Here is a 25,524-nt window from a genome sequence, read left to right as displayed (position 1 = left end):
ACTGCTGATTTTAGAGCCCCAGGGCCTAGAATGAACATAGGCAGTAGCCAGGGAGTAGTTACAGCAGGACTTTGGCAAGACCCAGCACTGGGCTGGCTTCAGGACTGACTCAGATTACCAGTGGTGGCCACAGAGTGTGTGTCACTCTATGCCCAGCTTTAGGTGGCTCAGAACAGAGTAATATTTTATGTTTGGGAGAAAGTAAGGGAAATAAACAAGTCTCTTCCTGGCAATCCAGAGAATTCTCCGGGATCTTATCCAAGACTAACAAGGTTTTACCTCTATGAGTCTGCAAGAACCACAGCGTTACTGGGCTTAGGGTGCCCCCTAAGGTGGGAGAAGGTGAGATAAATCACCTTCACTAAAAGGAAGACAAGAAGTAAAAAAAGAAGGAAGAAAAGACCACAAAACAATCAGAAAACAGTAACAAATGTCAAGAGTAAGTTATTACTTAACAACAACATTAAATGTAAATAGACTAAACTCTCCACTCAAAAAACAGAGTGGTTAAACCCACTTGATCACGGTGGAGCATCTTTTTGATATGTTGTTGGATTCAATTACCTAGTATTTTGTTAATAATTTTTGCATCTATGTTCATCAGAGATATTGGCCTGTAGTTTTCTATTTTTGTTATGTCTTTTTCTTGTTTTTGTACCAGGGTAAGACCCTGATACCAAAACCAAACAGACACATCAAAAATAGAAAACTACAGGCCAATATCTTGGATGAATAATGCAAACTACTCAACAAAATACTAGCAAACCAAACTCAACAATACATTAGAAAGATCATTTATAATGACCAAGTGGGACCCCTGGGATGCAAGAGTAGTTCAACATATACAAATCGGGCAATGTGACACATCATATCAACAGAATGAGGCATAAGAATCACATGATCATTTCAATTGATGCTGAAAAAGTATTTTATAAAAGTCAACATCTTTTCGTGATAAAAAATATAACACCTCCAAAAACTGAGGATAGAAAGAACATGACTCAACATAATAAAAGCCACATATATGACAGATCCACAGCTAGTATCCTACTGAATGGGGAAAAACCAAAAGCTTTTCCTCTAAGATCTGGGACATGACAAGGATGCCCACTGTCAACACTGTTATTCAACATAGTAATGGAAGTCCTAGCTAGAGCAATCAGATAAGAAAAAAATATAAAGGGCATTCAAAATTGAAAGGAAGAAGTCACATTATCCTTGTTTGCAGGTGATATGATCTTATATTTCGATAACCTACAGGCTCCATAAGAAAACTATTAGAACTGATAAATTCAGCAAAGTTGCAGGATACAACATTAACATGCAAAAATCAGTAACATTTCTGCATACCAACAGTGAACAATGAGAAAAAGAAATTTAAAAAGTAATCCCATTTACAGTAGCCACACATAAAATTAAATACTTAGAAATTAGCCAAAGAAAGGTCAGATCTCTAAAATGAAAACTATAAAAGACTAGTGAAAGAAATTGAAGAGAACACCAAAAAATTGAAAAATATATTGTTAAAATGCCCATACTATGCAAAGTAATCTACAGATTCAATGCAATCCCTGTCAAAATAACAATGACATTCTTCACAGAAATAGGAAAAACAATCCTAAAATTTATATGAAACCACAGAAGACCCAGAATAGCCAAAGCTATCCAAAGCAAAAAGAACAAAACTGGAGGAATCATGTTACCTGATTTCAAATTATACTACAGAGCTACAGTAAGTAAAACAGCATGGTGCTGGCATAAAAGCAGACACATAGACTAATGGAACAGAATAGAAATCCCAGGAACAAATCTACACACCTACAGTAAACTCATTTTCAACAAAGGTGCAAAGAATATATACTGAGGAAAAGAGAGTCTCCTCAATAAATGGTGCTGGGAAAACTGGATATCTGTATATAGAAGAATGAAACTAGACCCCTATCTCTCATCATATACAAAAGTCAAATCAAAATGGATTAAAGAAATATGAGATCTCAAACTATTAAACTACTACAAGAAAACATTGGAGAAACTCTCCAGGACTTTGGTCTGGGCAAAAATTTCTTGAGTAATAGTCCACAAGCACAGGCAACCAAAAAATGTTGTACAAAAAATAAACATGTACAAATGTGAGCATATTAAGTTTAAAAGTTTCTACACAGCAAAGGATACAATCAACGAAGTAAAGAGACAACCCACAGAATGGGAGAAAATATTCTCAAGCTACTCCTCTGACAAGGGATTAATAACCAGAATACACAAGGAGCTCAAACAACTCTAGAGGAAAACATCTAATAATCCAATCAAAACATGGGCAAAAGATTTGAATTGACATTTTGCAAAAGAAGACACACAAATGGCAAACAGGTATATGATCAAAACCACTGATCATTAGAGAAATACAAATCAAAACTTAAATGAGATATTACATCACCCTAGTTAAAATGGCTTATATCCAAAAGGCAGGAAATAATAAATGTTGATGTGGATGTGGAGAAAAGGGAACCCTTTTACACTTTTGGTGGGAATGTAGATTAGTACAACCACTAAGATGAACAGTTTGGAAGTTCCTCAAAAAACTAAAAATTGAGCTGCCAGATGATCCAGCAACTTCACTGCTAGATATATACCCAAAAGAAAGAAAATCAGTATATCAAAGAGATATATGCACTCTTAATGTTTGTTGCAGCATTGTTTACAATACCTAAAATGTGGTATATGTACCATATTTTCTTTATCCATTCATCTGTTGATGAACACTTAGGTTTATCTGTTCACAATGGAGTACTATTCAGCCATAAAAGAAGGATGAAATCCTGCCATCTGCAGCAACGTAGTTGGAAATGGGGATTATTATGTTAAATGAAATAAGCAGGCACAGAATGACAAATGTCACATGTTCTCACTTATCATGGGATCTAAAAATCAAAACAATTGAACTCATGGAGATAGAGAATAGAAGGAGTTACCAGGGGCTGGGAAGGATAGCCAGGGGATGGAGGGAGGTGGGGTTAGTTAATAGGTACAAAAAATATAAAGAATGAATAAGACATACTATTTGATAGCACAACAGGGTGACTATGCATGTTAAAATAACAAAAAATGTAATTGGATTGTTTACAACTCAGTGGATAAATGCTTGAGAAGATGAATACCCTGTTCTTCATGATGTGCTTATTTCACGTTACATGCCTATGTCAAAACATCTCAAATACCCCATAAATATATACATCTACTATGTAACCACAGGAATTAAAAATAAATTAAAAACTTTAGACTTTTACATTGATACTATTTCAAGTTGCATCATTTAAAAATTATACTGAGCCCAAGTCATTTAAATTTTACAACCAATATTAAAGAAAGTAAGATAAATTGACATCATAAATGGAGATATATCAGCTTTTGAAAAATCCCAAAATGAAGTTCTGAAGGGAAAAAAAAAGAACATGTTTAAATATAGCATGACAGTATTCTAAGCCAGATCCAAATGTCATTAGTGTCTCCAAATGAAATGTTAAAAGATAGAATTAACCCATCTTGTATTATATTATCTGACTGCTTATAGAGTAGAAAAAAATAGTAAGACTAAAAAGTTAGTAAAGCTGAATTTTGGTCTTAATATTATTTTATTCATAGGTCATCATTTTTTTAAAATATCAGTATGTCAACTGGAAAATGGCATTCAAAATTATAATGAAATCAAAAAGTGATATGTAAATGAATAGTAAGCAACAGGAATTCTATGCTTTCTCATCTTTAGAAATAGGAAAAATAACATTTTCAAATTTCTCTGCCTTTTAAAAATTAATTAGCCAACATTTCTGAAGCTTTTATACCTTGGAAGAAAACTAATGATGCAACAGAAAAAGACAGAGGGAAGATGGTATCTTTTTAAAATCATATTAGTAAAACAGAAAGATTATTAAACTAACAATGTTAACCAGTAACAACCTGAAAATAAAGTCAATACTTCTTTTTTTATTTTTTTCATAAACAACTAGTGAGGGTGGATAAAGTCAACATTTCAGTGTATATTTTGCCCCCGATTTAGTATTACAATTCTGCAGTTTTTAGTGTAACCATTTTCAATAAATAACTTTTTGTTAACCAATACTAACCCAAAATAAAAAATAATGATATCAAAAGAAGAAAGAAAAGGAGGTAGTAAGGGAGAAAGAAAAGAAAAAGATCTCTTTGAGTACTTCACAAATAATTCTAGAGTAATGAGTTTTAAAGATTCCAAATGTGGAAAAGTCATCTATTAAGTATTAACTGAAGACTAACTCCAGGTTGACAGTGATGTATTCTCTGGAAAAGACTTTGCCTAAGGGCAGCCTTTCAGACTTTATTCACACACACACCCCATCCCATTGTCTATATTTTTAAATCAGGAATTTTCCTTCCCAAAGCATACCAGATTTCAATATTTCAAAAATATCTCAAAGGTCCTGACCCATAAATTATTTATTCCCTGTGGATCATGGGACCAACTTTTTCACTACAATAAAAAAAAAAATCTTTTGATTAGCTGGACGGTTCCCTATTCAAAACTTGCAAGATATGAAAACCATAGTAGCGAATTGATTATTGAGAAATAGACTCATGATATTGATTATTCAGGCATAATCTGAAAACTCCTATAACTACAGCGAGAAGCAATAACCACTCTGAACTATGTCTGTGAATTTCAGCTCACTGGCTGGCACCAGTACTCTTCCATTCACTTGCATAATTTTTTTAAAAACTTCATCTTAAAACTTATTCATATGTTCATTTAACAAACAATTATTAAACACTTTCTAAGTGCTAGGTACCAATAGAAAGATTTAGTAGACTCTTCTTTCAAGAAGTTTATGGCTTAATTTTATATTCTTGTATAAATGTACCATCAATAAAAGAAGAATAGGACAGAAAGAAAAATAAATGATATTTGAAATATAAGCCTTAAAAGTTCCTGTTAAAAGAAGATAATTTAGCATCACTTTCATCTGTACCTGTTTCCTCAAGCTAATATTACATATCTGACCTATTGACTAACTTTCTGAGAATGTGTAACATCATTCCAAAAGAACACTATTAAGATTTACAGCTAATATCAAATCTTCTAATAAACAATTGGTACAAGTCCCTGAAGATATTAATAACCAATTCACTTTTTCTTTTTCTTTCATGGGCCCACACTTAACCTTTAGGCTCAGATGCTACCGGGCTCCTTCAAACTTAAACACAGTAGAAACACACACACACACACACACACACACACACACACACACACACACACACACAAATATATAATGTTCACAGGAGAAAATCAAATCCCTGAACAGACCAATAATGAGCTCTTAAATTTAGGCAGTAATAAATAGCCTACCAACCAAGAAAAAGTTGAAGTCACACCAAACAGATTCACAGCTGAATTCTACCAGGTGTACAAAGAGCTGGTACCATTTCTACTAAAACTATTCCAAAAACCTGAGGGAGAGTGACTCCTCTCTAACTTGTTTTATGAGGCCAGCATCATCCTGACATCAAACCTCAGCAGAAATAAAACAGAAAAAGAAAACTTCAGGCCAATATCCTTGATGAACATCAATGCAAAAATCCTCAACAAAATACTATCAAGCCAAATCCAGCAGCATATCAAAAAGCTTATCCATCATGATCAAGTAGGCTTTATCCCTGGGATGCAAGGTTGGTTCAACATACTCAAATCAATAGTGATTCATCACATAAACAGAACTAAAGATAAAAACCACATGATTATCTCAAAAGGTGCAGAAAAGTCTTTTGATAAAATTCAACATCTATTCATGTTAAAAACTCTTAATAAACTAGGTAGTGAATGACTCTACCTCAAAATAATGAGAGCCATATGCAACAAACCCACAGCCAGCATCGTACTGAATGGACAAAAGCTAGAAACATTCTCCTTGAAAACCAACACAAGACAAAGATGCCCTGTCTCACCACTCCTAGTCAACATAGTATTGGAAGTCCTGGCCAGGGCAATCAAGCAAGAGAAAGATCTAAAGAGCATCCAAAAAGAAAAACAGGAAGTGAAACTATCCTTGTTTGCAGATGACATCATCCTACATCTAGAACTCCATAGTCGCAGCCAAAAAGCTTCTTAAGCTGATAAACAACTTCAGCAAAGTCTCAGGATACAAAATCAATGGGCAAAAATCACTAGCATTCCTATACAGTAACAACAGTCAAGCCAAGAGCCAAATCAGGAATGAACTCCCATTCACAATTGCCGGCTGGGTGTGGTGACTCATGCCTGTAATCCCAACACTTTGGGAGGCTGAGGCAGATGGATTGCTTGAGCTCATGAGTTCAAGACCATCCTGAGCAACATGGCAAAACCCCCGGTCTACAAAAAAATACAAAAATTAGCCGAGCATGGTGGTGCTTGCCTGTAGTTCTAGCTACTTGGGAGGCTGACGTGGGAGTATAGCTTGAACCTGGGAGGCAGAGGTTGCATTGAACCAAGATCATGCCACTGCACTCCAGCCTGGGCAATAAAGCCAGACTTTGTCTCAAAAAAAAAAAAAAGCCGCAAAATGAATAAAATACCAAGGAATAAACCTAACGAGGGAGGTGAAAGAGCTCTACAAGAAGAACTACAAAACACTGCTCAAAGAAATCACATATAACACCAACAAATGGAAAAACGTTCCATGCTCATGGATAGAATCAATATTGTTAAAATGGCCATGCTGTCCAAAGCAACGTATAAATTCAATGCTATTCCTATTAAACTAGCATTGATATTCTTCACTGAACTATTTCAAAATTCATATAGAACCAGAAAAGAGCCTCAGTAGCCAAGGCAATCCTACACAAAAAGAGTAAAGTTGTAGGCATCGTGCTACACAACTTCAAACTATGCTGCAGGGCTACAGTAATTAAAACAGCATGGTACAGTTACAAAAACAGACAGACCAATGGAACAGAATAGAGAAACTAGAAATAAGACTGCACATCTACAACTGCCTAATCTTCAGCAAACCTGACAAAAACAAGCAATGAGAAACGTATTCTCTAAATGGTGCTAGGATAACTATATGCAGAAGATTGAAGCTGGACCTCTTTCTTATGCCATATACAAAAACTAACTCAAGATGGATTAAAGACATAAATATAAAACTTAAAACTATAAAGTCCCTGAAAGACAACATAGGCATGACCATTCAGAACACTGCATGGGCAAAGATTTCATGATGAAGTTGCCAGAAGCAATTGCAACAAAAGCAAAAATTGACAAATGGGATCTGATTAAACTAAAGAGCTCCTGCACAGCAAAAGAAACTATCAACAAAGTAAACAGACAACCTACAGAAGGGGAGAAAATTTTTGCAGCTATGCATTCAACAAAGGTCTAATATCCAGCATTGATAAGGAGCTTAAACAAATTTACAAGAAAAAACAACCCCGTAAAAAAGTAGGCAAATGACATGAAGAGACACTTTTTGAAAGAAGACATATATGCACCCAACAGTCATATGAAAAAAAAGCTCAACACCACTGATCATTAGAAAAATGCAAATCAGCCGGGCATGGTGGCTCAAGCCTGTAATCCCAGCACTTTGGGAGGCTGAGGCGGGTGGATCACGAGGTCAAGAGATCGAGACCATCCTGGTCAACATGGTGAAACCCCGTCTCTACTAAAAATACAAAAATTAGCTGGGCATGGTGGCGTGTGCCTGTAATCCCAGCTACTCAGGAGGCTGAGGCAGGAGAATTGCCTGAACCCAGGAGGCGGAGGTTGCGGTGAGCCAAGATTGCACCATTGCACTCCAGCCTGGGTAACAAGAGCGAAACTCCGTCTCAAAAAAAAAAAAAAAGAAAGAAAAATGCAAATCAAAGCCACAATGAGATACCATCTCACACCAGTCAGAATAGTTATTATTAAAATGTCAAAAGATTGTGGAGAAAAAGGAACATTTATACAGTGTTGGTGAGAGTGTAAATTAATTCAACCATTGTGGAAGACAGTGTGGCAGTTCCTCAAAAAGCTAAACACAGAAGCGGATTTGACCCAGCAATCCCATTACTGGGTATATACCCAAAGGAATATAAATTGTTCTGTTATAAAGACACATGTACACATATGTTCACTGCAGCACTATTCACAATAGCAAAGACATGGAATCAATCTAAATGCCCATTAATGATAAACCAGATAAGGAAAATGTGGTACATATAGACCATGGAATACTATGGAGCTATGAAAATGAATGAGATTATATCCTTTGCAGGGACATGAATGGAGCTGGAGGCCATCATCTTGGCAAACTAACACAGGAACAGAAAACCAAATACTGCATGTTCTCACTTATAAGTAGGAGCTAAATGATGAGAACACAAAGACACATAGGGTGAAACAACACATACTAGGGCCTATTGAAGGGTGGAAGGTGGGAGGAGGGAGAGGATCAGGAAAAATAACTAATGGGTACTAGGATTAATACTGAATGAAGTAACCTGCACAACAAACCCTCATGACAGAAGTTCACCTATGTAATAAACCAGCACATGTACCCCAAGCTTAAAAGTTAAAAAAATTCATAAACAAATATATATATAATGTTCTTTATACTGTTTCCACAGAAAATTCAGGTAATTATGCCAGTTATGCTAAAGCAATGCAACTGAATATTATAAAACCATTTAAAATAAGATTATGAAGAATATATAAAAATATAGAGAAAATATATGTTTGATTCATTCAATAGATATTCACTTAATATCTGTGATATGCCCAGAATTACATCCGACATTTTAGATTAAAAGATAAATTGAGCACATTCAAAATGCTTGCATTGCTCACAGCCTAGTAATGGGTATCTGGGAAGGGAGAGAAAGATAGGGGGCAACCCTAGGAAAGAGCTGACCGTTTCTAGCCAACTGGCTTGGGAATGAAGCACTATTTTTTCAAGCACCAATGTACTGGCTGGCTGGCCTAAAACTAATGATAGCATCATCAGAACAGAAGGAGACAGAAGTGGACAAAAGCGACACTGTAACCTAGGATGTTAAGCCACTGACTGATTTGCGGTCAGGATTTTAGGTTCCTTTTGCTTCAGCATAGAAGTAGGGCTGAAGACCCACATGAAAATTGAGAAAGGAGATGGATGTGTAAACTCCACATTTAAATTGATACAGGAGCACTAACAGAGGTACATGAAAGATGTTATGGGAGCAATGAGAAGGAAATGCTTAATTTGAAGGTGGTAGTCAGAGAAGATGGGGAATTTTACAGCAAAGTTGACATTTGTGCTTAATCTTGAAAAAGAAGTAGAAATTTTCAGAATTATACATGTGCACACACACAAAAACCATCCAAAAAAACCAATATGGGGCCAGGCGCGGTGGCTCACGCCTGTAATCCCAGCACTTTGGGAGGCCGAGGCGGGTGGATCACGAGGTCAAGAGATCGAGACCATCCTGGTCAACATGGTGAAACCCCGTCTCTACTAAAAATACAAAAATTAGCCGGGCATGGTGGCGCGTGCCTGTAGTCCCAGGTACTCGGGAGGCTGAAGCAGGAGAATTGCCTGAACCCAGGAGGTGGAGGTTGCGGTGAGCCGAGATCGCGCCATTGCACTCCAGCCTGGGTAACAAGAGTGAAACTCCGTCAAAAAAAAAAAAAACAAACCAATATGATGAAGGCACAGAAGCATAAGAGAATGTCTGTGTCCCCCAATATCTAGTGTGGTAGGATCAATAAAATTAGGGTATAGATGGGTAGGGGAGGGAAATGAACCTGGAAGGGTAATCATAGGTCAGATTCTAGCTTTGGATGCTTTGCTACAGAATTTTGATTTTGTGTAGCTAATGAAAAGAAATTATTGAATTTTAGGGATGTGAAATGGCCAAGTTTGCCTTTCAGGAATGTCATAAGTGCAGGAGTTTCACAATCGCAGTAGAGTCGAAAATAAACTGGAGGAAATCTAGCTCGAAAGCAAGGAAACCTGTTTGTGCATAGGTGGTCTAATCCATACGAGAAATGATGAACACTGACTCACATCTGTGGCAATAGAGATAGAGAAAAGTAGATACTTAGGATCAATAGCAGTGACTGACTTTATCAGGTTGAGCAGGGTCTGGAAAGAGAACGTAAGAGGGAATATAGAGTCAAGAATTCTCAGGTTGTGAAGCAAATGGATAAAGATGCCATTGTGTAAAAGTACAACTATTGAAAATTACACATAAACCAAGACTAAATGGTAACTTACAAAAGTAAAGAAAAAAAAAGGTTGAGTTAAGACAGTAGGACTACTTGTTTTCCAAAACTTTTTCAATGTCATATGGTATGTCTGAAATTGTTTGGGGCTACATCTAGTTTTAAATATTAACTCTGCAGATTATTAGTTTATAATGTTGAGTTATTTAACCTCTGAATTATCTCACCCAATATTTATTTATTTATCTTGTTTCAATGAGTACTTAAAGTAATTTATAAAAATAAATACAATTCAGCAAAAACAAACACAAACACAAAAAACAGGACAGTCATGTGCCACATAATAACAGACCACATATAGGATAGTGGTCCCATAAGATTATCATATTGTATTTTCACTGTGCCATTTTTATGTTAAGATACACAAATATTTACCATTGTGTTACCATTGTCTACAGTATTTAATAGAGTAGTGTGCTGTGCAGATATATAGCCTACGAGTGGAGCAATAGGCTACACCACATAGCATAGTTATGTATATAACTAGATGTGGCTATACCATCTAGATTTCTGTAAGTACATTCTATGATGTTTGCATGACAAAATTGCCTAATGACACACTTATTAGAATGCAGCCCCATAGTTAAGCAAGCAACATATTACTGTGTATAAAGAGAAACAATGAGGAGAAAGAGTAAGAATATGAAAAACAAAATGAATCAAGTGTGTGACTTATGATGACATAACCTTGGGCAATAAGTGAGCTCAAAGTTAGTTCTGAGACTTCTTGTCTACCCATGGTGGAAAACACAATGAGTTCCATGAGTCGTGTTGTTCATTGTTGGCTAGTGACATTTCAGAGAAATTTATCCATTAGATCTCCTTCATGACACAGATTATTAAAACAGTAATCAGCACAAGAAATAACATCCTTCAACTTAATACAATGTCAAGTTTCTCAATGCTAGCCAATATTATAACAGCTAAGCCCAAATCAGCATAAGCACTTCTACAGGGACCAAAATAACACAAGCTGGATAAAGAGCTATCTCAAGGTCTGGCTGATTCAAAGAAAAAGTTTTAGCATATCTAAAGCAATGAAAAGTTTGCATCTTTATTTAGAAAATCTCTCATAAATATCCCTCCATAAAGATCACTCAAGGACATCATCTTACCACCTTCCCACCCCAAGTTGTTCTCCTGATGATTCCTGAGACACTGGTCTGACAATGACAGTTCTCAAAATTCTCAGCCTCAATACAAACAAAAACTCAATTTTCAGAAACACAAGATGCAGCATAAAACCTCATTAAATAGGGCCAACTGAAGGAAGTCTGAACTCATGAGTATTCAAAAGTTATTCCAGTCCTTTAAGCAAATGACTAAAAAACTACTCATTAGACTTCCTCGAAGATTTGCTTTAGCAAATGATTATTTCTAATTAGTATATTCTTCTACCATTTACTCCTGTTACAAATTTGACACTGGGTTGTTTTTCCAAACTGGTTAAATAGGTTAAATACCTCTTTTGACCTCTGTCAACTTATTTGTAATTTACTATTTGCCTACTCTTCATTATACCTAAGGTATAATTCAGGTAGTGAGAGTTTACAGAAGTCAAAACATAAGGAGCCTTGATCTTAGAATTAGTCAAGTGAAGGCTATGTCCTTCTTTTGTCATAGTAATGTTTCTATAAATTATTAAATACAAGTTGGTGTGTGGGAAGTGTGATAATTATTCAATGCAGTTTTCAGAAAGTTCAAAAAATAATAAGTATTAATGTAAGATTTTCTGAGTGGTTAAGGATTGTGGACAGGTGGATTCCAAAGCTGTTCTATATAATTTCAAAGCTATCATACCTCATACAGTTACGATATCCCTGGACATATCTATTTATGATCAAACATTTTTTAAAGAACATAATGGTCCTCCTTTAGTCACCAATACTCTTTCACTTAAGCAAAGGTGTTAAATCGGCAGAATCAGTGTCATTGCCATGGGTAAAGAATGTGATGACATTCTTGTGCGGCCAAACAAGTGTGAATAAGAGGCTGAGATAAATAAGAGAAAAAGCGTTTTTCACTTTGTAAAAAGTATTTCAAAGTGAAAGGTGCTGTTAATACTATGTTTGTGAAGCATATATGTCCAGTAAGTAACTTTTACCATTTAATTTTATGACCGTTGATATTTTTAAACTTGTATGTAAAAAATGGATATAATCATAGGCTAAGCTTAAAATAAGTTTTGAGTTTTTTGTAAGGCAAAGATAGAGTAATAATACATTTTAATAAAATGTAAATGTGTTTATTTATATTTAATTTTGGTTTGGGAGTTTTTTCAACATTTATTTTACATTCAGGGGGTACATGTATATATTGTTACCTGGGCATATTGTGTGATGATAAGGTTTGGAATACAATTGATCCCATCCCCCAGGTGCTAAGCATAGTACCCAAAAGTTTATTTTTCAACCCTTTCCCTCCTTCTGTCCTCCCTACTCTAGTTGTCTCAGTATGAATTGTAGCCATCTTTATGTCTATAAGTACCTATTGTTTAGCTCCCACCTGTGAGAACATGTGGTATCTGATTTTCTGATACTGTATTACTTTGATTAGGATAATGGCTTCCAGCTGCATCTATGATGCTGCAAATGAAATGATTTTGTTCTTTTTGTAGCTGTATAGTATTCTATAGTGTATTTGTACCATATTTTCTTTATCCAATTCACCATTGATGGTCACCTAGGTTGATTCCATGTCTTTGCTATTGTGAACAGTGCTGCAATTAACATGCGTGTGTATGTGTCTTTTTGGTAGAATTATATGTTTTGGGTGGATATATGCCCAGTAGTGGGATTGCCAAGTCAAATCATCGTTCTGTTTTAAGTTCTTTGAGAGACCTCCAAATGGCTTTCCACAGTGGCTGAACTAATTTACATTTCCAGCAGTGAATAAGCATTCTCTTTTCTCTGCAGGTTCACCAACATATTTTTAATTTTTTTTTTTTTTTTTGAGACGGAGTTTCGCTCTTGTTACCCAGGCTGGAGTGCAATGGCGCGATCTCGGCTCACCGCAACCTCCGCCTTCTGGGTTCAGGCAATTCTCCTGTCTCAGCCTCCTGAGTAGTTGAGATTACAGGCACGCGCCACCATGCCCAGCTAATTTTTTGTATTTTTAGTAGAGACGGGGTTTCACCATGTTGGCCAGGATGGTCTCGATCTCTTGACCTCGTGATCCACCCGCCTCGGCCTCCCACAGTGCTGGGATTACAGGCTTGAGCCACCGCGCCCGGCCATATTTTTAATTTTTAATAACCACCATTCTGACTTGTGTGAGATGGTTATCTCATTGTGATTTTTTATTTGCCTTTCTCTGGTACTTAGTGGTAGGGAGCACTTTTTTCGTATTTTCTGGCCATTTGTATGTCTTCTTTTGAGAAATGTCCAGACGTGTCTTTCTTTTGCCCATTTTTTAATGGGGTTATTGGTGTTTACCTATTCAATTGTTTAAGTTCCTTAGAGATACTAGATATTAGACCTCTGACAGATGCATAGTTCGTGAATATTTTCTGCTAGTCTATAAGTTGTCTGTTTTCTCTGTTGATAGTTTCTTTTGTTATGCAAAAGCTACTTAGTTTAATTAGGTCTCATTTGCAATTTTGTTGCCCTTGCTTTGAGGACTTAGTCATCAGTTATTTTCCAAAGTCGATGTCCAGAAGGGTGTCTCCTAGGTTTTCTTCTAAGAGTCTTATACTTTGAAGTCTTACATTTAAATCTCTAATCCATCTTGAGTTTATTTTTCTATACATACAAGGTAGAGGTTCAGTTTCATTCTTCTGCATATGGATAGTCAGTTATTCCAGCACCATTTATTGTGTAGAGTGTCCTTTCCCCATTGCTGATTTTGGTTTACTTTGTTGAAAATCAGCTGGCTACTGGAGTGTAGCTTTATTTCTGGGTTCTATCTTCTGTTCCATTGGTCTATGTGTCTGTTTTTGTACTAGTACCATGCTGTTTTGCTTACTGTAGCCTTACAATATAGTTTGAAGTCAGGTAATGTGATGCTTCTGGCTTTGTTCTTTTTGCTTGGGATTACTTTGGCTATTTGGGCTCTTCATTAGTGCCATATGAATTTTAGAATAGTTTTTTCCAATTCTGTAAAAAATGCCATTGGTAGCTTAATAGAAATAGCATTGAATCTGTAAATCACTTTGGGCAGTATGGCCATTTTAATATTCTTCTGATCCATGAGCATGGAATGTTTTTCCATTTGTTTGTGTCATCTATGATTTATTTCAGCAGCATTTTGCAGGGTTTTTTTTGTAGAGACCTTTCACCTCCTTGGTTAGAGGTGAAATCAAGGGGGGGGTATGTGTATATATGAGTGTGTGTGTGCATGTGTTATAAATTGGATTGTGTTCATTTGGCTCTTAGTTTGAACATTATTGCTGTAAAAAAAATGCTACTGATTTTTTACATTGATTTTTGTATCCTGACACTTTACTAAAGTGACTCTTCAGTTCCAAAAGTCTTTGGCAGTCTTTAGGGATTTCTAGGTACAGAATTACTGTCCATGAAAAGAGATAGTTTGACTTCTTCCTTTCCTATCTGGATGCCTTTTCTTTCTTTCTCTTGCCTGATTGCTCTGCTCCAGTACTGTGTTCAATAAGAGAGGGAAGAGTGGGTATCCTTGTCTTGTTCCAGTTCCCAAGGGGAATGCTTCCTAAAATGTCAGTTTGAAAGCCTTATTTTTGTCTTTGAATTTGAACACTGAGACACTATCCAATGAAAACTTACATTAAAAACCTGCCTTGTAAGTTTTTTAGAAGCATGAATTTAAAATTGCTTCTTTTAAAACTAGATTTTTAATTTTTGATTCTACAAAAAAATTTTCACTCAACAAGCACTTAGGACCAGTTCTGAGTTTCTTCAGAGCCTTTCTTAAAAGATAAAGCACATCTTGAAAGTAGTGTTATTAGGAATGAGGAGGTGGAGGAAAAATAAAATAAAGTAAAATAAAAAATAAAGAATGCAGCTCTCCTCCAAAATTCTAATGGCCGAAAAAAGCTACAAAAAAGATGCCTAAGAAGCCGCCCCTCCTTTCACATTAAAAAGCTACAGTGATTTGTGGAGTCAGAGCTTAACAAATCACCCTATTCTTCATCCTTCCCTTTACTAAGTTGTCAGACAGATGCGAAATAGAAGTCACCAATGTGAAATTGCTGTTTCTCAATTGAATGAGGAATTTTTCACCATGACTTTAATGTTCCTCTAATGTCCTGGGCCCTAATGGGAAACTACCAAAGGTTATAAAACTCAGTTATACCATAGGAATCCACAGAGGAGGGTAAAGAGAAAGCAAGAAATGTCTTTATTCTGAACCCTAATCATTTATTAAAAAGCTGTGTCTCATCTAAACATAGAACAATGGGATAGGAAAAGCTGCTCCTTCTGGATCCCTTTTTCAGAAGCAGCTTCCTAGCTTCTCTTTGAAAGAATGGGAAGATGATGGGGCTAGCCCATAGTTTCTCAATCTTGACAATATTGACAAGTTGAACTAGGTAATCTTTTGTTGTGAGGGGGTATAGAATGTTAGCAGCATCCCTGGTCTCTACCCACTGGATGCCCCTAGCACCACTCCAGTCATGACAATCGCAATGTCTCCAAACACTGTAAAATTGCCTCTGATTGAGAAGCATTAGGCTAGTCCCTGCACAAATTTTTTAAGTTTTTCTTTAGTTCTTTAAGAGCTTTCCAGGTGAGGAAATAGACTGTGGCAGCCTGCAACAAAATGACTGGCAAACTCTTCTCTCCTGGAAACTTTTTCCTCCTATGGCATATTTTATTGTTTTGTCAGAAAGTCCAATTGTACATCTCATTTAATATTTCTTAAAAATAATACATTTAAGACATAAAAGAAGATAAAAGAGAGACATCCTTAGAACTAAGCAACTTAAGACCATTCTATATTAATCAATCTTACCTTCATAGGAAACTGTCATAAAACACAGCCAAAATTTAAAATAGTAAAAGAGCAGTTAAAAAGCACCTCAAGGCCAATCAGTGGCTCACGCCTGTTATCTCTACACTTTGGGAGGCCAAGGCAGGTGGATCATGAGGTCAGGAGTTTGAGACTAGCCTGGCCAACATGGTGAAACCCCGTCTCTACTAAAAATACCAAAAAAAAAAAAAAAGAAAAAAAATAGCTGGGCATGGTGGCACATGCCTGTAATCCCAGCTATTTATACTCGGGAGGCTGAGGCAGGATAATTGCTTGAATCCAGGAGGCAGAGGTTGCAGTGAGCCGAGATTGAGCCACTGCACTCCAGTCTGGGCGACAGAGCAAGACTCTGTCTCAAAAAATAAACCGAAAAACAAACAACACTTCAAAAAGCAAATAGTAACAAACAACAATAAATAAAACCCACTATCATTCTTCTACCTCAAAAAAGTAAATCTTTTTTCAACTCCACAACTCCCATCCCCAGCCATACCATCATTTGTTTCCTTTTACAGCAAAACCATTCAAAACACTTGACTATGCTGCCTCTAATTGTCCTCCTCTCCATTCTCTCTTAACTCATTTCATTCAAAGCATCATTGCCACCACTTCACCTAGACTGTCTTTGTCAAGGTCCTCAATGACCTTCATATTAATAAATACAATGGCCATTGCTCAACCCTGATCTTACATATGGGCAGCATTTGACATTGTTGATTATTATTCTCTTCCTTGATATACTTTCTCCTTGGTTCCAGGACCCCCACTCCAGTCACTAGCTGCTCTTTCTCAATCTCCTTTACTGATTCCTCCCCTTCTTAGCCACTTCTTAATAATGGAGTAAACCTGGGCTCAGATCATTTCTCCCAATCTATATTCAATTCCCAGTGAGTCATCCAGTTTATAATCTTAAATACCACCTATGTTCTGATGACTTCCAAATTCATATGACCACTTGAAACCTCTCTCCAAGACTCCAGACTCACATATCCAACTTCCTACTTGTCATCTTCACTTGCATATCAAATAAATATTTCAAACCCAAATGTGTCCAAAACTAAACTTCTGATCCTTCCCCATACACTTGCCCCTTCTACAATCTTCCAATATCAGTTGATGGCAACTCCACCTTCCCTTAGTTGTTCAGATCAAAAACTGTGGATTAATCCATCACTCCTTTCTTTCTCTCACGTGACACATCCTGTTAGTTTAAAAAACCTTGAGAATCACATCTGCAAACAGGGATAGTAGAAAAAAAACATATAAGTTTTACCTTCAAAATTTATTCAATATCCTTTCATTTCTCATGTTCTCCACTGTGCCTACCCTGATAGATGACACTATCATCTCTGAATTAGTTTTATAAGCATTTTTTTATTTTAAAATATTAATTGACAAAGGCTGTATATATTCAAAGTGTACAACATGATGATTTAGTATATGTACATGTTGTATAATGAATAATTCTTACAACCAAATTAAGTAACACATCTGACATAGTTTGGGTGGTGTTCTCACCCAAATCTCATCTTGAATTGTAACTCGCATAATTCCCACATCATGGGAGGGACCCAGTGGGAGGTAATCAAATCATGATGGTGGGTCTTTCCCATGCTGTTCTAGTAATAGTGAATAAGTCTCATGAGATCTGACGGTTTTATAAAGGGGAGTTTCCCTGCACAAGCTCTCTTGCCTGCTGCCATGTAAGACGTGACTTTGTTCCTCATTCACCTTCTGCCATGATTGTGAGGCCTCCCCAACCCTGTGGAACTGTAAGTCAATTAAATATCTTTCCTTTATAAATTACCCAGTCTTGGGTATATCTTTATTACCAGCATGAAAACAAACTATTACAGTATCTATCACCATCTGTGCTGTATATTAAGTCCCCAGAACTTATAACTGAAACTTTGTACCATTTGACTAGTATCTCCTCACTTCTCCCAGTCCCCCAGCCTTTAGCAACCACCATTATACTCTCTGCTTCTATGAGTTCAACATTTTTAGATGCCACATATAAGTGAGATCATATAGTATTTGCCATTTTGTGCCTGGTTGATTTCACTTAGTATAAAGTCCTCCACTCTTACCCATGTTGTTGCAAGTCAATAACAGAAAAAAAGCAAATAACCCCATTTAAAAACAGGCAAAGGAACTGAAAAGATATTTTTCCAAAGAAAACAGACAGCAGGTATGAGCATCAGTAATCATCAGAGAAATGGGAATCAAAACCACAATTAGATATCACCTCACATCTGTTAGGTGTGAGGTGATATCTAATTGACAAGAGATAAGTATCAAAATGACAAGAGATAAGTATTAAGGAAAGTTTAAAGAAAAGAGAACCCACTGTTTACATTCCCACTGTTAGTGGGAATGTAAATTGATACAGTTATGGAAAACAGTATGGAGATTTCTCAAAAAATTAAAAATAGAACCACCATATGATATAACAATCCTACTTCTGGGTACATATTCAAAGGAAGTGAAATCAGTATCTTGAAGAGATGTTCATTGCCGCATGGTTTACAATGGACAAGACATGGAATCAACCTAAGTGTCTATCCACAGATGAACAAACAAAATGTAAGTGTTTGTGTGTGTGTGTGTATGTGTGTGTGTGTGTGTGTGTTTGTGTGTGTGTATACACAGTGGAATATTATTCAGCCACCAAAAGAAGAAAAATTTTACTGAATTATTACAAAAGATTCCATATCAGTCTTCCAGCTTTTCTTATTACCCCTACATATTGGCTTGATATTCTCAACACAGTTGCCATAGCAATTCATTTAAAATATGTCAGATTGTATTTTTCCCCTGTTCAAAATCTGAACTGGTGCCACATTTCCTCAGAGTAAAAACCAACGTCCTTTAAATGGTCTAAAGAGCCTAATATAATTTGGTTTTCCCTCATCTTTCTGACTTTCTTTTCTTTTTCTATCCTCTTTACTAATTCCCTTTGGTCTTCTTTCTGTTAATCAAACATACCAGGTATATTCTCACCTTAGGGTCTTTGCCCTGGCTTTTCCTTCTTTCTGGAAGTCTCCTCCCCTTCCACTGCTTCACCTCCTTCAATATTACCTCTTCAATTCGTTCCACCCTGGCCAGTCTATTAATACTTAGAGCTGGCCCTCCATCATCCCATCCTTAGCAATCCAAATCTTTCTTTCTATGCTCATTTTCTTTTCTTTCTGTCATGGCACTTTTCAATTTTTAACATCAACAATGTATTTATGCTTATTATTCATTGTTTGTCTTCCTTATCTACAGTGTAAACCTCATGAAGGATTCATTTTGTTCCCCGGTTTGTCCCAAGCATGCTTAAAATAATGTCCAGTATATAGTAAGTGACTGATTAACACTTATTGAATGAATAGAGAACTGCATAAATGAATAAAATAGACTAATATCCTACTCTCAAGGAGAAGAGATGGCAACCTTTTTTTTAATCCGCTTTCTCAGTCTCCTATTTATATATCAAAGGACTAGCGGGCTGGGAGGAACAATGGATTCTTTGGTAAGGAGGAATAGATAAATACAGCAGGAAAGGTTTTTATTGGAATATTTCAGGGTTTTGTTTCTTTGGGGTTTTTTTCTTTTTTAATTGTCAAGTAAAATTTATATATATTTATGGTGTACAACCTGATGTTTTGATATATATACACATTGTGGAATGGCTAAATTAAGCTGTTTAATATATACATTACCTCCATGATTATTTTTAATGGAGAGAATAAAAGATTACAGATTTTAAGTGACTTTCTGTCTTCTTAGTTTGGAAGACTGTGAAATCATGTGCTGTTGGGAGATTTTAGGACTTTTGTATTCTCTTTGTCACTCCGATTTTTAGCTCACTAGTGCTTCAATTTGGAAGGTACCTTCTAAACTAAGTGAACCAGAGGAGCCAGGAATGATTACTCAAAAAATCAGAGAAGAAAGCAAGCTGCTAGAAGAAACTCAAGGGAAACAAGAAAAGAGAACTCAGGTTTCAGCCCGATTCACTAAATTAGGAAAGAGGGCTAAGATTGGAGACCAGCACTGGGACTAGTAATAAAGATTACATTTCAAGATAGAGGTGCAAAAATAATGAACCACAGGTATATTCATTACCTAATGTTATGTAACATATACCCTCAAAATTCAGTGGCTTAAGACAAGAGTAAGCATTTATTATCTCTCATAGTTTCTGTGATTCAGAAATCCAGACGCAGCTTGATTGGACAGCTCTGGGTCAGGGCTAATCATGTATTTAGTCAGATGCTGACTGAGGCTAAAGACATCTGAAGGCTTGACCTGGTTGCAGGTTCTGTTCCCAAGATAGATCACTCACGTAACTAGCAAGTTGTTGCTGTTAGCCGGAGGCCTCAGTTCTTCCCACACAGGGCTAAGATTCAAGACTTCTACACAAGTCAAGAAATACACACATATACACAAACACATATGTATATATAGTGAAGTCTGAATATAAATTAGGAACTCAGCTCTTTCTCTCCATATGTATCTACATATGCACAAAAAATATTGTCGGTATTTTGATGAATAGTAAGAGAAGATACATAAGTATAACTGGACTTTTTAGAAAAGTAAAGTCTATTGGATTTTTTTTATTTATTTATTTTCGCCTAGGGAGCTAATGTAGAAATACTACTCTCTCTGAATAATTACCCAGGATATCTATGAGTATATATGTATATGTATGTGACTATATACACACATAGAGAGAGAGGAAGAGCTCAGTTCCTAATTTATATTCAGACTTCACTATATGTGTGTGTGTATATTTCTTAAGTTATATAGAATATGTATTCATGAATAATAAGCTTGACCAAATTTCCTATAGACATAGACTACTTGCATTTGGGAGTATCACTCACCTCTTACTTTATCATTCCTTCAGTAACTCCATCAACACTGAGCCTTCTAACTCTAACATGCTATGATTCACTACTGTGGGGAAAAAAAGCTGATGTCATAAACACATTGTGTTACAGTATCGCTAAGGGCCATACTCCATTCTTAGATAATTCCTGAGGTCCTACCAGCCTTGCTAGCCTCAAAGGAGTCACTTGGAGTATAAAGAGGGCAAGGAGACTGAACAAAGTCCTGGAGCTACAGAAATCCTTAGTATATTTTTGATTGTTAATCCTTGGCAAAGAAGTAGAAAGTTTAGAGGAAGTAGGCCATGGTTATCCTTAAAATAATCTATTATTATTTGTGTCTTCCCTGAATATCATGGCACTTTCTCATCACAAATGCTCAGGGGAAATAAAATCATCCAATACATCCCCTATCCCTCTTGCCAACATCTCTACAGCAAAATGAGACACAAGAACATAATTTCCTCAACTAGATCAAGCAGCTACCTCTAACAAACAGCAGTTATCATTAATATTTTCATGCTATTTTCATTTGTGAGGTCTGTAATCCATAAGAACAACCTAATAATGGTTAAGTAAAATCAAAGAGACTTTGTAAACATCTGTATGCTTATATTGTTACAAATGCTTCAGTATTAAAAGATCAACCAAAAGAGTAAAGCTACCCTGATTTAAACTTTTTCTGTGTTTGAATGAGAATGTTTCTCCTGGAATACTCTCATATCAGGCTTCCACTTGGCAAAATTATGAATTGGCTGATGCTGTTTTAGAGGCTTTCTCACGTCCCCTTCCCAACATCACTCTTCTCCTCTTTCCATGGACCCCTTTCTGTTACCTAGGAGCCCCTCATGCTGCCTTCCACATTCCGCCTACTGCACAGTCATGTTCTGGACCCCTGAGACTCCCCCCTCTACCACTACAATATGTTTTTCCTAAGACTTACTTGCATTGAAAGACCTGCCAGGGAAGCAACTAATCTTATCATCTTGTACTAAATGTTAAAGTAATCCTCATTCTCTCTAGAATTGTTTTCTAAGCAGGGATTCCTAGAGATGCTATCAACATCTCAGCCTGAAATTGCATAGGTATTCTGGTAAATAGCAAGAGAAAATAACATGAGTATAACTGGATCTTTTAGAAAAGTGAAGTCTATTGGGTCACCTTAGTTGACCTAGGCAATTGATGTAGGGATGCTCTTCTCCCTGAAATAATCTTCCAGGATAGGAATGTAACCCCAAATAGCAACTGAAGATCCAATGGCTTCCCATTGCACTTGAACTCTATACTCCTTTTTATGACCAAAAGGGCCTGGCTTCTCCCTACCTGTCTCTTCCTTATATATTACACCATTTCCTTTTGTGTGTGAACATGCCTCATTTCTACCTAAGGCCTGCAGTGCTACGTTCCAGTTCTTGGCATGCAAATGACTCTTCATCACTTGTTTCCTAACACAAGTGTCACCTTTCCAGACAATCTAAAGTAACCTCAAAATCACTTGCTAGCACATCACCTTGTTTTATTTCTTCCTGCTATGAATTATTATGCGAAATTTTGTGGTTCATGTATTTGCCACCTTGCCTCTTCCAGGCCTCCTCCTATTTCATTGTCTATCACGTTCATCACTGTATCCCTAGTGTTTTACACATAACCTGGTAAACATTCAGTGCTCAATAAATATGTGCTAAATGAATAGATTAATCCAAACACAACCTTTATACTTAAGTAATTGTGTAAGAAGTCTTTGTTGTACTAATATTGGAAAAGCCAGGGGCAGGGGTGGTAATATCACTATACCCAATGTAACCAGCTTATTTATAAGACTTTTATTAATCATGAACTACAGCATTTTTTCATTAAAAATATTATCAATATTGGATTGTCAAAGATTCCATTTGCCTTTCTGAAAAACTGTCCTTTTGATGAGATGTCACAAATGAACGCTAATGTCCCTTGAGGAATCCTGCCAACAGATCTTACTCTTCTGTCAATGTTAAGAAACTGCATTTCTCTTTGGCCAATTTCTAGGTTTATGGATATGTAGTCTTTCTTGCCAGGACTTCAGAAGCCAATAAGCAACTTGCCTGTCATGAGATCCAACGAATGATCTCTCCCTGCATGCAGTGTAGCTAAGGAGAGAAGCAGCTCTTGTAAGAGAATAACCAACACAGCATGGAATATTGTTAGACCTATAGTGTTTTATCCAGCAAAGTTCACCCCAGTAGCCTGCACCTGCCAATAAAGCCTGGAAATTTTTTCTACCAGGCAGTCCCAGTTTAGTTGGTTGTAGCTTAGAAGCAGACATCTGAGAGCAGTTCAGCAAACCTGCGGTCAGATGCTTTTGTAGAGCTCTCCCCTTAAAAGACAAAATTGAGGCAAGTCAATAGATTACAACTTTCTGGGTTTGCTTCTGTCATCTATCAAGTATCACAATTCATCGTGCTTCACTAAAGTGAAACTCCAAGGATTTGTTTTTAAAGGTGCCTTTCTTTCTGTGAAATACTAAATGAACTTGTTTTAAAAAAAACAAAAACAGCTCAACACAAGTTGATAGGAACTAAATAACATAACTTTTCCTTTAAGAAAAATATGTAGCAGGAGAAAAGCTTATTTTTAAATTACTACATAAAATTTCTTGAGACCATATGTCCTAGGAAAGCTTGATTATTAATCCTTCCAGAGAAACTGTTAACACTTAACATTAACTGCTATTCTTCAATCGTTTCACTATCAAATTAAACTTATTCAAGAAAATACAAACAATTCCATACTGGCCTACAAAATAAAAACTTTTTGGTGTTTTGAGGAGAGGGGGAAGTAAAGGGGAGGTGTCTTTTTCGTCATATCTCTTATACAAGTTCGTTTCATTAATCTGATCTCCTCTGTATCATTTTGTGTTTCTGCCAAGATTATTAATTTCAAGGGTAAGATTTTCTCCAGCTACCATGTACTGTAAAACTGTAAAATTTTTTTCCACTCTTCATGGACCATTTACAATCTGCAAGGTTTGGGGAGGGAATGAAATGTATTCCTGCCAATGGATAGCCACATCAGCAGTGCTGAAAACCAATCCTTCTGTTTCACTCATCATGCCATATGGCTCCATAAAAAAGGAGCGAACCAAAAGAGTAGCTTATATGACTTGTCAATCTGGGTTTAGACTAATTCTTTGATACTATGATAAAGAGAGGAAACTGTTTGTAGGTGAATATATTCTCTCTTCTTTCTTACTCGTGTATCTCTATACCCATGCACTAATTCATTGGGTGGAAAATCAGAGGCTTAAAGCTCCTCTAATTTTACCGGAGCTATAATATTTTAAGAAAAGACATTGCACTAAAATTGTCATACATAGGTTATCATTTCAACCGAAAGAATTCCGGGTATTTTCACAATAATATCTTCTTAAGAATTAAAGATCATGATTTTAAACGCTTTCCAATAAGTGCTTTGAGTACTCCTGAGCAATTAAAAAGCAAGCTGACGCTCCAAGATAAAGTTGTGTCCCCCTCGTGACCTCTAGAGTGGAGCTAAGCTCCCACAAGCCAGACTTGGAAGGAAAGGCAAGAAGCACACCCAAACCTAGAGCGCTGCTGTAGTCCAGGCCAATGTATTCAGTGATAACCTTCACCCCTCAGGTCTCATCTGAGTTCCTGTCCTTTTTATATAACCCCAAAGCCGTTGTAAGTCGCCGCCTTCCGGGTCATTGGACCCATTGTATTGAAATCCAACTTCGAACGACGCCCCTTCCTCTCCAACACCGTCAGGTCCAGCTCCCCCGTGCTTAGCCTTCCTCACTGTGCAGCTGACTTCCACTTCTCTGCAGTGCTGCAGACAACCTCTCCGGCTCCGCGAGTCCCCCAGCGAGAGGGAGGGAGCCTGTGAGCCGCGACCTCTGCTAGTCGGCGCTGCGGGAGGGGGCGGCTTGCACCTGCTCACCGCGCGCGCTCTTCGAGTCCTGCGGACCCCGGGCAGGACGCCGCCCAGGAGGCTCCCTCCCAAGTCACGCCCCGGACCACGCCGCAATGCCTCAAGTCACCCCAGGGACAAGCTCTTCCTTGTCCTCCCCACCATCGCTTCTCCCCGCGAACTTTCCAACTTTGGAAGCTCGGGTTCCAAAGGAGCAACAGGGAGACGGCTTAGCCCGAGTGGTTGGGGAGCATGAAGTCGCCTGCAGGGACTCGGCCGGTAACAAGTCCCCTTGATCGTGGGGAAAAGGAGAGGCAGCCAGCTCCAATCTCCTCCTGAGGATGGAGGTTGGGGAAATGGATGCAGAACTTGTCACCCTAGGGACGAAGGGGCGGAGGGAGGGGGGATTGGAAGAAGAGAATAGAAGAGACCATGAAAAACTCTCTTTCTCTCTGTCACACACGCACACACACACACACACACACACACACACACGAGAGAGAGAGAGAGAGAGAGAGAGAGAGAGAGAGAGAGAGAGAGAGAGAGAGA

At 37.1% G+C, this 25,524-nt stretch overlaps 1 protein-coding gene across 1 annotated transcript in view; it reads right to left on the bottom strand.

Annotated features, from left to right (window-relative positions):
* SLC44A5 (solute carrier family 44 member 5) overlaps nucleotides 1–25,524 on the bottom strand; it is a 408,769-nt gene that overhangs the window by 382,532 nt on the left and 713 nt on the right. The gene's annotated exons all lie outside the window — the stretch shown is intronic.

The sequence above is a fragment of the Sapajus apella genome, unplaced genomic scaffold (assembly GCF_009761245.1).
Source record: "Sapajus apella isolate SASKATOON/1434 unplaced genomic scaffold, GSC_monkey_1.0 scaffold36, whole genome shotgun sequence".
Taxonomy (NCBI): Eukaryota; Metazoa; Chordata; class Mammalia; order Primates; family Cebidae; genus Sapajus; species Sapajus apella.
This window is presented reverse-complemented; position numbering and strand designations above follow the sequence as displayed.